Source organism: Protobothrops mucrosquamatus, unplaced genomic scaffold (genome assembly GCF_001527695.2).
Source record: "Protobothrops mucrosquamatus isolate PMUCROS unplaced genomic scaffold, P.Mucros_1.0 scaffold_277, whole genome shotgun sequence".
Classification (NCBI taxonomy): Eukaryota; Metazoa; Chordata; class Lepidosauria; order Squamata; family Viperidae; genus Protobothrops; species Protobothrops mucrosquamatus.
Window position 1 is genome coordinate 301,033 of NW_015386353.1, and position 14,615 is coordinate 315,647.

The window sequence follows — 14,615 nt, forward strand, 5'->3', positions numbered from 1 at the left end:
TTCAGCGGGCAGGACTGGCCTAGGGGTATTTTAAATTGGTTTTAGCCAAATTTTAGTAGAAGCGGCCGATTTAAATATTTATTTTTAATGATTTTTTAAAACTTTGTATTGTATTGTATTAAACTGTTTTTAAACTGGCTGTAAGCCGCCCTGAGTCCTACGGGAGAAGGGCGGGGTATAAATATAATAAAATGAAAAATGAAATGAAATAGAACATACTATATTACTTAAATCTCTTATCCTTCTTGTTATAAGGCCCTTTTATGTTCAAAATTTTCTATTCTTTTAGCCATATTCAAACAAATGTTTATTCATGTAATAATCCATCTAGTAGGGTGAGTCAAATCTCTTGTATCTGTCTCTGGTCTTCTTCTTTTGCCAAGTAATTTTCCAAGTTGATGTAATCCACTTACCCAGCAGTTCCTGTATTTTTACAAATGTTGTTGGGAATACAAAAGATGAAGTAAGTAAGATAAATACTTTCTGTCTCCCAAACTTTGATGGTTCTCCTGATAATTCTATAGTCCATTCCATTTTTCCTGTTGTATCATAACCTTGTAGATTTTTTCCTGTTTGTGTCAAATTGTAATTCTTTTCCTTTGTTATTTCCTCAATTTGATCATACTCTTCTAATTTGTAGTCTGCTATCTGATTTATTTGTTGTTATTTGTTGTTATTTCCTGGATGTTTTTTAATTGTAGATTTAAATTGGAAATATGTTTATTTAAATCATCAAAGTTGTTTCGAATTTCCTCGTGGTTTGAGTCTATTGTCCTAATATTACATATATTTTCTCATGGAAAGTATTTATCTTGCCTTGAAGTATTGCTTCTGGAGGCCCTTGATTTTCCAGGCTACATCCTTCAGGAGAAAATATTGAATGTGGCATCCTGTCGTTTTTTATACGTATGTGATATCCATATTGTCTCCCCCCTTCAAATAATCTTTCATCAATATTTTAATTCAAAAGTCAATTTATCAGTCAGTCAAAATTACAGTTCAGTGTGTTAAACCACTTTAAATCCTTTCTGTAGGTTCTCCTCTAAAATATTAGCCAAAAAAGCCAAGGTTTTTCTTTTCCATAAACAGTTCTTACATTTAAGCAACAGTCCAGGTGTTTGGTTTTTTTTCCTTCCAGACACTTTTTAATCTTATAGCTGGCTCTTTCTTTGTTCTCAGCTGTCTTCAAGATTATTTGCAAGTCAAAGAAACAGCTTTTTCTTTGTTTCTAGACATTCTTATTGTTAGTGTTCTATTCTCTGATTCTCCACTAGATGTCAGCAGTTATTTCTTTTTCAGTTTTTTTTTTCAATCAAAAAGTTATTTTTGTTATATATTTTTATAATTCCATCAAAAATTCTTTAAGGTATAATCTTGACAGTTTTTTAGTTCCTAGAATTGTCCAGACTGTAGTATTTTAATCTTTAAAATCTCTTTCCTCCTTTAATATTAATTCGCCGCTTCCGTCTGTAAGGGAAAGGGGATATAATCCCCTCCCTTCACTTCTTGAGGTTTTTTTGCTTTGGGAATCTTTTCAAGGATTCAATTAGTAGATAGAAGAAAGAAGATCAGTGCTTTCACCAATTCCAAGCACGCTGTTCACCGATGTTCAAGTTCGTGCTCTGGGACTTTGGCTGCAAGTAGCTTGGGCTAGACACTGATCTCACGCTAGCCTTTCTCCTGTCAGATTCGGAGGGCTTTCCCCAGATCAAACAAAGTGATTGCCATCACTTCATGATCAACAGGGCACCTCTCCTTCATGGTCACCTCTTCAGGATGACTTCGGACCCTTCTAGGGTCCCCCTGGCAGGATGAAACTAGCCATGGGGAACGGAGGTCTGCTCTTGAATGGCCATGCGCTACGGGCGCAAAACCGGAAGCCCCATCTATGAATTTTTATGCAAGCTTTAAAAAAAGACAGTGGAAACAAGGCATTACACTTGAATTTATAATTGGAAAAATGTGGAGTGAGGGGTAAGCTGACTGCATGGAAGAAAAATTAACCTCTATATTCTTTATCCAAAATAAATATGCCCTCTAACCCTATCTTCCATTTCCCCCCCCCTTTCATAAGTGAGGCATTAGGAAGACATGACTTCATTATGCATTATGCATCAAGTCATGAGACATTTTTGTTAATACTGCAGTAGCAATTAGACTCCCTCCCTTTTTTACTGCTTTCACATCTGGATATCAACAGGAATGAAATAAGAGTCTTAAGACCGAGCAGCCCTGGCTGTCTGCATAGTCCAAGAAATACAGATGACCATTTAAAGCTAATTATAGCATTATCTTTTGCATGTTTACTCAGAAACTAGTCATATGGTTCAGGGGCTTTATTCCTGTAAATCAACACAGGAGTTTGCATTAGTGTTAGAACTGTGAAAAACAGGACAACTCTGAAGCTGTACTCATATGCTTATTGATATGTCTAGTTTAATGAAGAGAAGGATGAGGGGGGACATGATAGCAGTGTTCCAATATCTCAGGGGCTGCCATAAAGAAGAGCGAGTCAAGCTATTTTCCAAAGTGCCTGGAGGCAGGACAAGAAGCAACGGGTGGAAACTAATCAAGGAGAGAAGCAACCTAGAACTAAGGAGAAACTTCCTGACAGTGAGAACAATTAACCAGTGGAACAACCTGCCTCCAGAAGCGGTGAATGCTCCAACACTGGAAGTTTTTAAGAAGAGACTGGACAGCCATTTGTCCGAAATGGTATAGGGTTTCCTGCCTGAGCAGGGGGTTGGACTAGATGACCTTCAAGGTCCCTTCCAACTTTACTATTACTACTACTACTACTACTACTACTATTATTATTATTATTATTATTATTATTATTATTATTATTATTATTATTATTATTATTATTATTATTATAGAAGTAAACCTACTGAACTCCATAGGACTTAGTTTTGGGATAAGTAGTAGTAGTAAATGCACACAAAAAAGAGCCTTATTTATCTTCCATCTGTTTCATTCTTAAATTTCCCATTGAAATACATAAACAGTTATAGGGTTAGAATGAAGCAAAAGGGCCTTTTCATGGATATGGAAATAGGACCACTTTAGCTTTCTTTGTGATGTCAGTTTCCATCCTCAGATATTTATCACATTTGGCGTCACAAGTCCTTTGACCTGCAGTGTTCTCTGATATGCACTGTGCTCTTCTCATCTTGACAATGAGTCATTCCAGGTACTCTTTTGGCTTTGTTGCCCAATAGGCAAAGTTCACACAGACTCTTAATGCTAAAAGCTTAGCGCATGATGCAAAAACTATGTGAGGAAAGCTTACAGATAGTTTCTCTTTCTAGAATAACAGAATTGGAAGGGGTCTTGGAGGTCTTCTAGTACAATGCCCTGCTCAAGTAGAAACCCCTATACAATTTCAGACAATTAGTTGTCCAATATCGTCTTAAAAACCTCCAGGGTTGGAGCACCCACAGCTTCTGGAGGCAGGTTGTTCCACTGATTAATTGTTCTAATTGTCAGGAAATTTCTCCTTAGTTCTAGATTGGTTCTCTCCTTGATTAGTTTCCAGTCATTGCTTCTTATCCTGCCTTCAGGTACTTTGGAGAATAGGTTGGCTCCCTCTTCTTTGTGGCAGTCCCTCAAATATTGGAACACTGTTATCATGTCATCCCTAGTCCTTCTTTTCATTAAACTAGAGATACCCAATTCCTGCAATCATTCTTCATATGTTTTAGCTTTCAGCCCCCTAATCATCTTTGCTGCTCTTCTCTGCACTCTTTCTAGAGAGTCAACATCTTTTTTACATCGTGGTGACCAAAACTGGATGCAGTATTCCAAGTGTGGCCTTATCACAGCATTATAAAGTGGTATTAACACTTCACGTGATCTTGATTCTATCCCTCTGTTAATGCAGCCTAGGATTGCATTGGCATTTTTGGCAGCTGCAGCACACTGCTGGCTCACATTCAAGTAATCGTCCATTAGAATTTCAAGATCCCTCTTGCAGTTATTACTGTGCATTTGTTTTTTCTTGCCTAAACGTAAAAAACTTATTTTTTATCTAAAGTTGGTTCTAAAATTCTGCAACCTGGGTAAGACTGACTAAATATAATAGCATCTTTTCCTGCAGTAATACACACACAGACACAGACGTACACACACTATATCCCACACATAGACAGTAAAGGAGAATACTTTTTTTACTCTAGTTATGAATTATAATTTAGAGAAAAGGGAGCAATGATTAGACAGAATGGACACTATTTCTTTGTGGGATTGAAGCTTTGAAAAGACCAGAATGTAGGGAGCCAAGTCTCTTTCCTTATGTGCATTTAATTGTGGAACAAACATGCCCAGAAACCTCCTGCGTAGTCTTTAGACACTATATGATATCTGTTTATAGCTTGAACATAGCTGCGAAGCCAGACTGAATTTTGATAGATGATCAAATAGTCTTACAGTCTGTCAAAACGTACCTCCAATTTGAGCCCCACTTTAAATTGAAGAAAGTGAGCGATTTCCTTTCTCTCCTACCAAATACCACTAACTGGATGTATTCCTGCCAGTTGGTGGTATTTGACAGGTGGAGTAGGAAGTAAAATAAGGGTACTACACCTGTGCCTCTTAAGTAAGGATATTAGCATTTGCTGGCATTGTACCTAGAACAGAATAGGGAATCTATACAGAGGTAGTAAATGTCTAAGATACTCTGTAACCAGTGGAGTACTTGGGCTCCCTTTTTAATATCTGTAGACACACAGATCATTTGGCTCTGATCTGACCAAATAATCTACTTGGTCCTTTTGTTGATCTTATACTACAAAGCAAATTGCCTGTGGGTTATATAATGCAATGGCGATTACATTTGCCAATCCAAGGACCTGCAGAGGCGTGATAGATTGAAAAGAAATGCTTCTCATAAAAACATTAGATTAGAAAGCTTGCTTTCCCAAACACGTATGAAAGCATCCATACCCTTTTCTAACTTTTTTTAAAAGAAAAAGATTAGAAGTATGATAAACAGGATTTAAGATTAGAAAAATATGTAATAGAATTAAAACTGATACACTGTGCATTTCATCCCTGCCTTTACTCAAATCTTTCACTAGTAAATAAAATAGAATTTGATCTTGATCTCCATTGCATCTTTCATGTCTTGGCAGCAGACATGTATCCACTAATCTGTCTGACTGTTGATTGCGAATTAGAAATGATAAATGTAGGAAAGTGATTTTGTAAAGTGGGCAGAAAGAAGAGCCAATGGAATAATTCTATTGACGTCAATTCCCTTATACCTTGTTCAGAATTTCTTTTGGTTCCCATTCTCTTTCTCGTTTACATGTCCATCTGGCTTCTGCTTTTATTACTGCAGCTGACCCCACATTTCTGGTAGTGTCTCCATTTCCATTATAGCTCAGAACTCATTCCTTCTGTCAACAATACATTCTCCAATCTGTTCTCCAGAGCCATATGCAAGCTGATGTTTTTTATTAGCACATAATCTCCAGATCACTTCCAGACTAATTTACTGGAATAATTTTGGCATTCCACAGAGATATAGAGGCCTGTTGCAATCTGATCTATGCTAGATTTGTCTTGGTGTGACTTTTGTCTGATCCACACTGTTGGAGCACAATTTGAGAGCTTTGTTTATCTATTTTTTCTATGCATGTTAATACAAGAACAGAAAAGAAACAGAGTCTCAAAACAGCATGTGATGCTGAGAATTATTGATCTCTCTGTCTGAACTTCTGAAATCATGAACTTATGCCCTTAGCACCTATAGGGATTTGCTTTGTCTAATGTTTTAAAATATGTGTCTTTTAATTTCAAGAGAATAAGTAAAAGCCAGTATGAAATATACTACACAGCAGCTGCCTGCAGCCTCATATTTATTTCCAAGAATGAGTCACAAGCATTTATAGAAAATATGAATACCTGGTGCTCTCCTACCCAGAAGAAGAGCAAAGATAACCAGGGGTAATAGGGTGCATCATCCTTTCTAATTTGCTTATTGCAAAGGGGTGTTAGAGACTGTTCTTGCTTCCATGGAAGCAAAATTGCAAGAGTTTCTATTTAATAGGATTGAGGAAACCATGCTGAGGAGTACTTTGAAGTCATCCCTGAAAGCATCATGACTAAGCAGGTCATTTGATACCTTATACCAGGGGTCTTCAAACTTGGCCCTTTTATGATTTGTGGACTTCAACTCCCAGAATTCCTCAGCCAGGCAGGCTGGCTTGTGGACTTCAACTCCCAGACTTGTGGACTTCAACTCCCAGAATTCCTCAGCCAGGCAGGCTGGCTGAGGAATTCTGGGAGTTGAAGTCCACAAGTCATAAAAGGGCCAAGTTTGAAGACCCCTGCCTTATAGGCTACTTTTGGAAGATGTGTTGAAGCATCACAGCTTTTTTGCAAAAACCTTTCGGCCATTCTGATAACCTTTCACCACTGAGACCAGACTGCTGGGATAATCAGTTGTTTCCGTATGTTGATCTACTAAATTCTCCTTTCTCCAGATATTCTTTGTTCTTTCAAGTTTGTGGTTGTTTATTAGAGAAAAAGTTTACTTTCTAGTGATGTCTCATCACTGAATGGTATCTGGGCACTTGCATTAATGTTAGCATCAGGCTAAGATGTATTTATTTTTTTTAATTCAGGGCTTAAACAAGATAACCTTCCCTAATATAAGTAGTTCTCAACTTACAACCACAACTAAGTTTAAAATTTCTGTTGCTAAGTGAGACCGTTATTAAGTGAGTTTTGCCCCATTTTACAACCTTTCTTGCCACAGCTGTTAAATGAATCACTGCAGTCGTTAAGTTAGTAACATGGTTGTTAAGTGAATCTGGTTTCCCCATTGACTTTGCTTGTCAGAAGGTCACAAAAGATGATCACATGATCCTGGGACATTGTATCCATCATAAATATGAACCAGTTGCTAAGCATCCAAATTTTAATCATGTGACCATGGGGATGCTGCAATGGTCATTAAGTGTAAAAAACAATCATAAGTCACTTTTTTCAGTGCTGTTGTAACTTCAAATGGTCACTAAATGAAATGGTTGTAAATTGAAGACTGCCTGTAGTTGAACACAATTTATTTCCTAAAATTTCAATACCTGAACTTTTTTTTAAAAAAAATCTATTTGTTACCTGCTCTGCAAAAAATGCTTTCAATCAATCAATCAACCAACCAACCAACCAACCAACCAACCAACCAACCAACCAACCAACCAACCAACCAACCAACCAACCAACCAACCAACCAACCAACCAACCAACCAATTGTCTATACCAGCGATGGCAAACTTTTAAAAACTGAGTGCCCAAACTGCAACCCCAAACCCACTTATATATCGTCAGGTGCCAGGTGGGCGTGGCCCATTGGCTGGGTGTGGCTCATTGGGTGGGCGTGGCTGCAGTGGTGACAGCAGACTGGGTGGGACTAAAAAGTTCAATCAATCAATTCCAATTTTGCAAGATTTTTTTCCCCGCAAGAAGTTGAAATTGATTGATTGATTGAACCTTTTTTTTTTTGCACACGGCGGCGGAGGCCTAGAGCGAAAAGGTTTTATAAAACCCAGCTGAAGGCCTAGGACTGGGGCGAGGGCGCGCGTGCCCACAGAGAGGGCTCTGAGTGCCGCCTCTGGCACACGTGCCATAGGTTCGCCACCACGGATCTATACAGTTAAAAGTAAGATGTTTCTGATTTGTGTTATACACATCTTTCTCTTAATATAAACATTTTTGCAATACATTTTCTCAAGTGCAGTATATTTTTTGTTTACTTTCCCTAGCACATCTATCTATTTTGAGTGCCTCTCAGAATGATCAACCTATCATTGCCAAATTCAAAAAAAGGTTTAAATGGGATTCCTCTTTAACGGCGGACTTCTAATAATTCCAAGACTATTTTTGGAGTGGAACATGTGGGAAGGAATATAAAGAAGCATATTTGCATGCCAAGAGAAATTATAATCAAAGCAAAGAAGATGCAAGACTGGACAAGAAAAATGGCTGAACCTGGGATTAACACTTTCCTTTTACACAGTTAAGATAAATTGCTTCTACCTTTTGTTGCTATATAGGTCTATATAGGGTCTCTAACTTGCAGTCCCTACTATCAGCTGACATCAGCTGCTAGGTTCCTTTTGAACACATCTGCACAAAATACTTGTGCCAAGTATATATGGTACATATCAAAAGGAGGCAGGGGTTTTGTTGCATAGATGTAGACACTACAGTATATGGCTTCCCCACAACCACCATGGACACCCTCAAATGGCATCAAGTGATTTCAAAGTTACTGAGGCGACATTTCCTCTCCTCCTACTCAAAGAAAATTTCAGCTCTTGTCTGCTAGACCTCTTTATCGTTTAGCTAAGGGCATGAAAATGTTTTCTTTAAAAAAATGTTGAAAGGGCCAAGTAGAATTCTTTTCCCAAAAAAGGTAATCTGTTTCCACCCGATAGTACATATCCATCTTTCTGAAATGGTTGGTTTTGCGATGAAGCTTGCAATGATCTTGCACTGTTCATCTTTATTTTTTAATTTCTTGTCCTCAGTTTTTGAGCTTAAAAAAGCTGGCCATATTACGTGGCAGCTGTGATTCTCTTCTTCAATTTCCTAATATCTTATTTGTATCTGTAAATATTTGCTTTAGAACTAATTTGCTAGAAAAAAATGCTGGGCTGAGCTCCAGGCAGCTTAATTTCCTTCTTTATCTCAAGGCATTCCTCAGTCTGAAAGCAGAAACTCTGGCAGATGAATATTTAGGAAAAACAGTGGTGTTGTGTTACTCACATACGCAAGTGCACACACTCCCACGTACTAAAGTTGGATTAAACTAAGTTACCTATTATTTCACTTTAGTGGTACTAAGCCTCTGATGCTTGTGCATGCACTGAGCCAAATAATATTTTTGCAGGAATGTTAATTAGGGAATATTCTCACTTAGGCCAATAGAGGAAAACTAGTACTGTAACATTAAAAACTAGTATCGTGGCTTTTGAAGGCTCAGAGATACTGTAGGTTGAGTCTGGAAGATAGATTTGGTTTTCTGGTTCAGGCTATTTCTTGGAAGCTAGGATTCCAAACCAACATGACCACATGTTATATCATATGCTTCAACTGTCCTTCTTTTTAAGGGATAATCCCAATGAGTGGATGTCTGTCCCTGGTAGAATAGTGTGTTTGGGTGAGTTTGGGAGATTATTATTATTACCGGTATTACTACTACTTTTTTTTTTTTTACAAATTGTTGCTAATGTGCAAAAAAGCATACACGAGCTTTTTGAATGTCACATTTATTCTGTCCTCCTTCCAAGGAGATTAGAATGGCATATTCTCCCTTTTTTATCATCTTCACTGCAATCCAGGGCACTGGGCAAGACTGAAGCATCCAGTTCAGTGATGGGATTCAGCCAGTTTGCACCAGTTCAACAGAACCGGTAGTTAATTTTTTGTTGCCCGGGCCCAGAATGGACTTCCGGAAGCGGCATTCACACAGAGAACCGGTTGTTCACATATTTGAATCCCACCATTGATCCAGTTAGCTTTATAGAAAAAGGATCTGTATCTTTCAAGTCTTAATCTGATATCGTAACTCAGCCTTTTTAGGTTAATAGGAATTCATATAATGAGATATGCTTGGCTGAGAAGGATTGCCCTATCCATTGCATCACATTGTTGCTTGAATATGCATGCATATAGATTCAAACTGCAACATACCTCTTTAAATTTACAACAACTGCCCAGAATTATTTTCTATGGTTATGGTGCTTCCATACCATAACCATAGAAGAGGACTGCAAACATTTTCTGCAAGTCACATAACTTTAAATATATTTTGTCAGTAGGCTTGGGAGAAGAGGTGATATCTGTCTGCCTTGACTGCAAATAAACCCCAATGATCTAGTTAAGCAAATATTATAAAGCTGTCATCTTATACTGCAAGAATATTTTGGGTGATTTTGTTATACTAGGCTAAACAGAGACAGATCCTTGAACTTTTCAACCCAGCTCATGCAAGCTTCTTCACTGCTTTTTTCTAAATACCTTCAAGTTACCCATACCTTATTCAAACATAAGCCTCCACATAGGAGGGCAAAGGTTTCCCACAGTGGACTAAACACCAAGCATCAAGCCCTTGCTTTGGGGGAGAGCTGCCGTCACATCTCTGGTGAGAGCTTCCAACTAGGTTTGGTTGTTTTGCAATGCCATTGCTGCACATTCTGGACATTAAGTTCATGTTGTAATCTGTTAGATGTTCTTGTCAGATAGATACTTGCCAGAGCTCTGCAAAAGCATGCAGGGCAGTTCTCTGCTGCTCTCTTGTACTTACCGTAAATCTTGAGAAGATTCAGTGTCTTATTTGGGGATTTGGGGAAGTGTTGGAAAGTGATTGTCTAGGAAAATTCCTCACTACAACCAACAGTATCTCTGTAAACTAAACTTGCTCTTCACTTCTGGCTTTGTGATTCTAATCAGAAGAAGTTAAAGCTTTTTGTTCCTTGGTGTACAATTTTCCAAGAATCACATCTTCATCATCACCATCATCATAGAAGTAATCAATCTTGTTAACTATGCAGTTACTATGCAGAAGTAGTAGCATTAATTTATACCAGAAGGGAGCACTTTTTTTGCTGGTTATTTAGGGAATCAGAGGTCCAGTCACTGGGACTACCAATGTTTCCACTCAATATTCTCCCCCTCCCCTATTTTTGCAATTTAGACTACGTGAAGTCTATCATAAAACCTATTTTAAACTTTCATATATTTCCAACATCAGAATGGTAAAAAAACCCACCACAAAACAATGTTGGTAATTTTCAACAGTCATGCCGTGCTTAGAGCTTGATTGAGTTTTAGTGCTTCAGCTGTCTCTACAAGTTTTGTAGTAATTTGTGTAATGAATATTTTGGAACTGTACGTGATATGAACTCGAGCTGGTAAGTAAGTTTTGAAACAGAAACTCTGCTTATTTCACTGTGATCTATGTAGATGATATTGACCCGAATGGACATATTATGCACATATTATGTTTGTTTCTTATTCTCCAAGTCCAGACCTGGGCGTTCTATAGCCTTTGGCTGTCTGGTGTAGCCCACAATGATGGCTGTGGCGGTGGCCATGGAGGTAGTGGGAAACACAGCATGGCAGCCCTGCTGGTTTGGCCCTCCACAACAGTCCCAGTTTTACATGTGTCCTCTTGGGAAAATTAATTGCCCACCCATCCCAGTCGGTAAAACTCTGTTTCCGCGTGGAAGATTCATGCATTATCATCCAAATCGCTGATGTAGATTTTAAGAGAGTGCAGGAGGCAGGGGGTGTTAGCAAAAATCCCCCCTCTTCTTTCCAAGACAGATGTCTCCTGTCTGCAGAAGAATACTGGGCTACTGCCCTTTGTGGACTAATTCTGTTCCTTCTGAGTCACTATAAATGGTTTGCATATTTTAAATATGACTGAATGCCAGTTTTTTGTAGTCATGCCAAAAATACTATTTCATCTAACATTCATCTGACTCCACATTCCCACATAAGCCCCCCACCATTCATGGCAAGCTACATCTGAGATGCTTATTGATCTCTCTTTCCCAGATGAGCGCCCCCCTGATCCTAAGCAACATAGATAGCATATTCCCAGTTAGTTGATGTAAACATGAACTTTGTAGTGATGTTTTCAGTAAAATGATAAAGATTCTCCTGAGTCAAGGTTGAGTCAAGGCTAGTAATTTTATGGAAATGTCCATGTAGCTTTCTGGCAAAAATGCAGAAATGATTTGCTGTCATCTTATTCTCAGATGTTTTTAGACTGTCCAGTCTAGCCTTGAGTTTTTCCGATGGTCTCTTATCAAAGTAATATCCATGTCTGACCTTGCTTAGTTTTTTGAAGAGCAGCTAAAGTAACCTAGGTATGTAGGTGATCTTCTCAGTTGATCTGCACCAATCACAACATAGTGAGGCTCTGTTGCGGCTTTGAAAACCAGGTCCAAAGTAGTGCTATCATTTTCTGTACTTTTTTTTTGCTTTCCTTTATAACAACAACAACAACAACAACACAGGACAGTGGTCTTCTGCTAGCTTAAAAAGGAGCAGAAAATTCTATTTTTTCAGAATCGCTAACCATAAGAAGTATGCTAGAAAAATCAGTTTCTGCAGCAGGCTTATGCAGCACATTCTTATTAGTGTTTTAGAATGTTTTTAAGCAAAAGTATGGACTGTTCTTGTTATTTAGATTTACAAACATGGGTATTCATTAACCATTTTAAAATTGTTTGTTGTGTGGAAGAGATGAGGTGGGAAGTAAGTAGATGCCTTCAGGAAAAGCTTTTAACATGCTGTCATGTTATGGGTGGCCCTGGCAACAGTGTTTTTTTTTACTTGTTACACTTCTCCTTTGTTTCTTCTGACTAGTTGTGCTAAAAACCATCCATCTGGGACTCCCAAATAATCTGTTGAAATCAGTGGTGGATTCAAGTATGTGAACAACCGGTTCTCTGTGTGGATGCCTTCGGAAGTCCATTCTGGGCCTGGGCAACAAAAAATTAGCTACCGGTTGTGCCAAACTGGTACGAACTGGTTGAATCCCACCACTGGTTGAAACCCACACTAAAAGACAGCAAGAGATGGTTTATTTTTTCCTTGTTGTAGCACTGATTTCTTCTGCCTCCGTAAAACTTTACTTTTCCCCCCCCTTCCTCTCTCTCATTTTCTGTCTGTCTCCTCTTTCACCTTCCGCTCATTTTATCTTATGAGAATCCAAAGAAATGATCAAGCTGGTATAGTTGTTGTGCATCACTTTAATAAGCAGTAGTGAATCCATCAGGTGTAGAATGTTTTAAACAATTGACTGTGGATTGGAGTATAATATGGACGCTTGGCTCAACTTTAGGGCTAGAGCGCTTGTTTACACATTCCCTCTTCCCAATTGGAAGCATATGGAATTCTGCCAACGGTCCAAATTATGCATATATATTTTTCTTGATTGGCAGGGCAATGCTGGGAGGAGGACAAGGTTGGACATATATAGTCATCTATCTAAACCAGGGGTAGGCAACCTTGGCTCTTTTATGACTCGTGGACTTCAACTCCCAGAATTCCTGAGCCAGCATTCTCTCAGGAATTCTGGGAGTTGAAGTCCACGAGTCATAAAAGAGCTAAGGTTGCCTACCCCTGATCTAAACCCTTACAATGCATAGCAATAGAGCCAGTGTCAGGTTTCCAAAAAACTGTATTGTTTTCCTATGCTTCTTTCTTAATTTGTAAAACTTCTTTGGGGTCTGCCATTCTGCTGGGAGGGGGGACATTTTGGGGATGCTTTGCACTGTCTTCCCACAATGCCCTTCCCCCAGGAGAAGGAATGTATCACCCTTATCTAAGAGATGGTTTGCGCTTGGAGCTAGAAGGAAACGAAAGCGAGGGAGACCTTGAAGAGCTGCCAACAGAGCCAGATACCAAAACACTATGCCAGCTGTGGATTGGCTGGAATTCAAATGAACACTGGGACTCTGGGAGGAGGGGTATTGAACGTTGCTTTTAATATACTGTTTTCGTGGGTTTTTCCTCAGACCTCACCTTGTTTTCCCTGCTATCACTAGCCCCTAATAAAAGTTCCTTTTGAGACAATGCCTGTTTCAAGACTTCTGCTTTCTTGGGTGGCTTAGATGAGGTAGGTCCTTATAGCCAGATTGGTCTAGTGATTAAGGCACCTGGCTAGAAACCTGGAGACCGTGAGTTGAAGTCTCGCATTAGCCACGAAAGCCAGCAGGGTGACTTTGGGCTAGTCAATCTCTCTCTCAGCCCCACTCACCACACAGGGGCTGTTATTATGGGGTGTTGTGATTCCGTGCCAGCTTGTGATCCTGGTAGTTGAGTTTGGGGAATCAGAGGAGGAGGAGGAGGGGCCTGGAGAGCCATCAGAGTCGGAGGGAGGCTCTGATGAACTGCAGGACTTAGAAACTAATGAAGAGGCTGGTCCTTCCACTCGTGATCAAGCTGAGAGCCAGCTGGGAAGCTGAGTCGGATTCGGAGGAAGCACAGCTGGAAGACTCAGAGACGGTTGTAAATGTAGACAGGTCACATGAGTAGGACAGAGTGAGGCAATGGAGCAACTCTAGGAAGGAGGAGAAAGCAGTGAGAAGCCATGCCTTGGGGGCTGCGTAACAAAAAGGAATGTGTGGGCAGAGCTGGTTGCTGGAGGCAACCATTTGCAAAGAACTTCAGTGTCAAGAGATCATGGTCTGTTTATTTTACCTGTGAGTTATTTCCTGTTTGACTCATGCTCCGTTTTGCTTTTGGACAAGGTCTCTGTTGGAAAAGTGTTCTGTTGCTTTTGTTTTTCTGGGACAATAATCAGGTCTGTAACTCAAATAAAAAGGGTTTATTTTCCAGTCTACTGTTAAAAGAGGGGTTGTCTTTGTGAAGTAACAAGATGTACGTAGGCTGAGACAGAACATGGGGGAAATAGAAGGAAGAAAATGTATTGTGTGCATTTGTCACCTTGAGTTATTTGTAAAATTAATCAAAGCAATAAACAAACAAACAAACAAACAAACAAACAAACAAATAAATAAATATGGTTTTGTCTCCTAGTTTGAAGCTGAGACCCAGTTTTAAGTGAACTCTGAATCTTGTTCTATTTT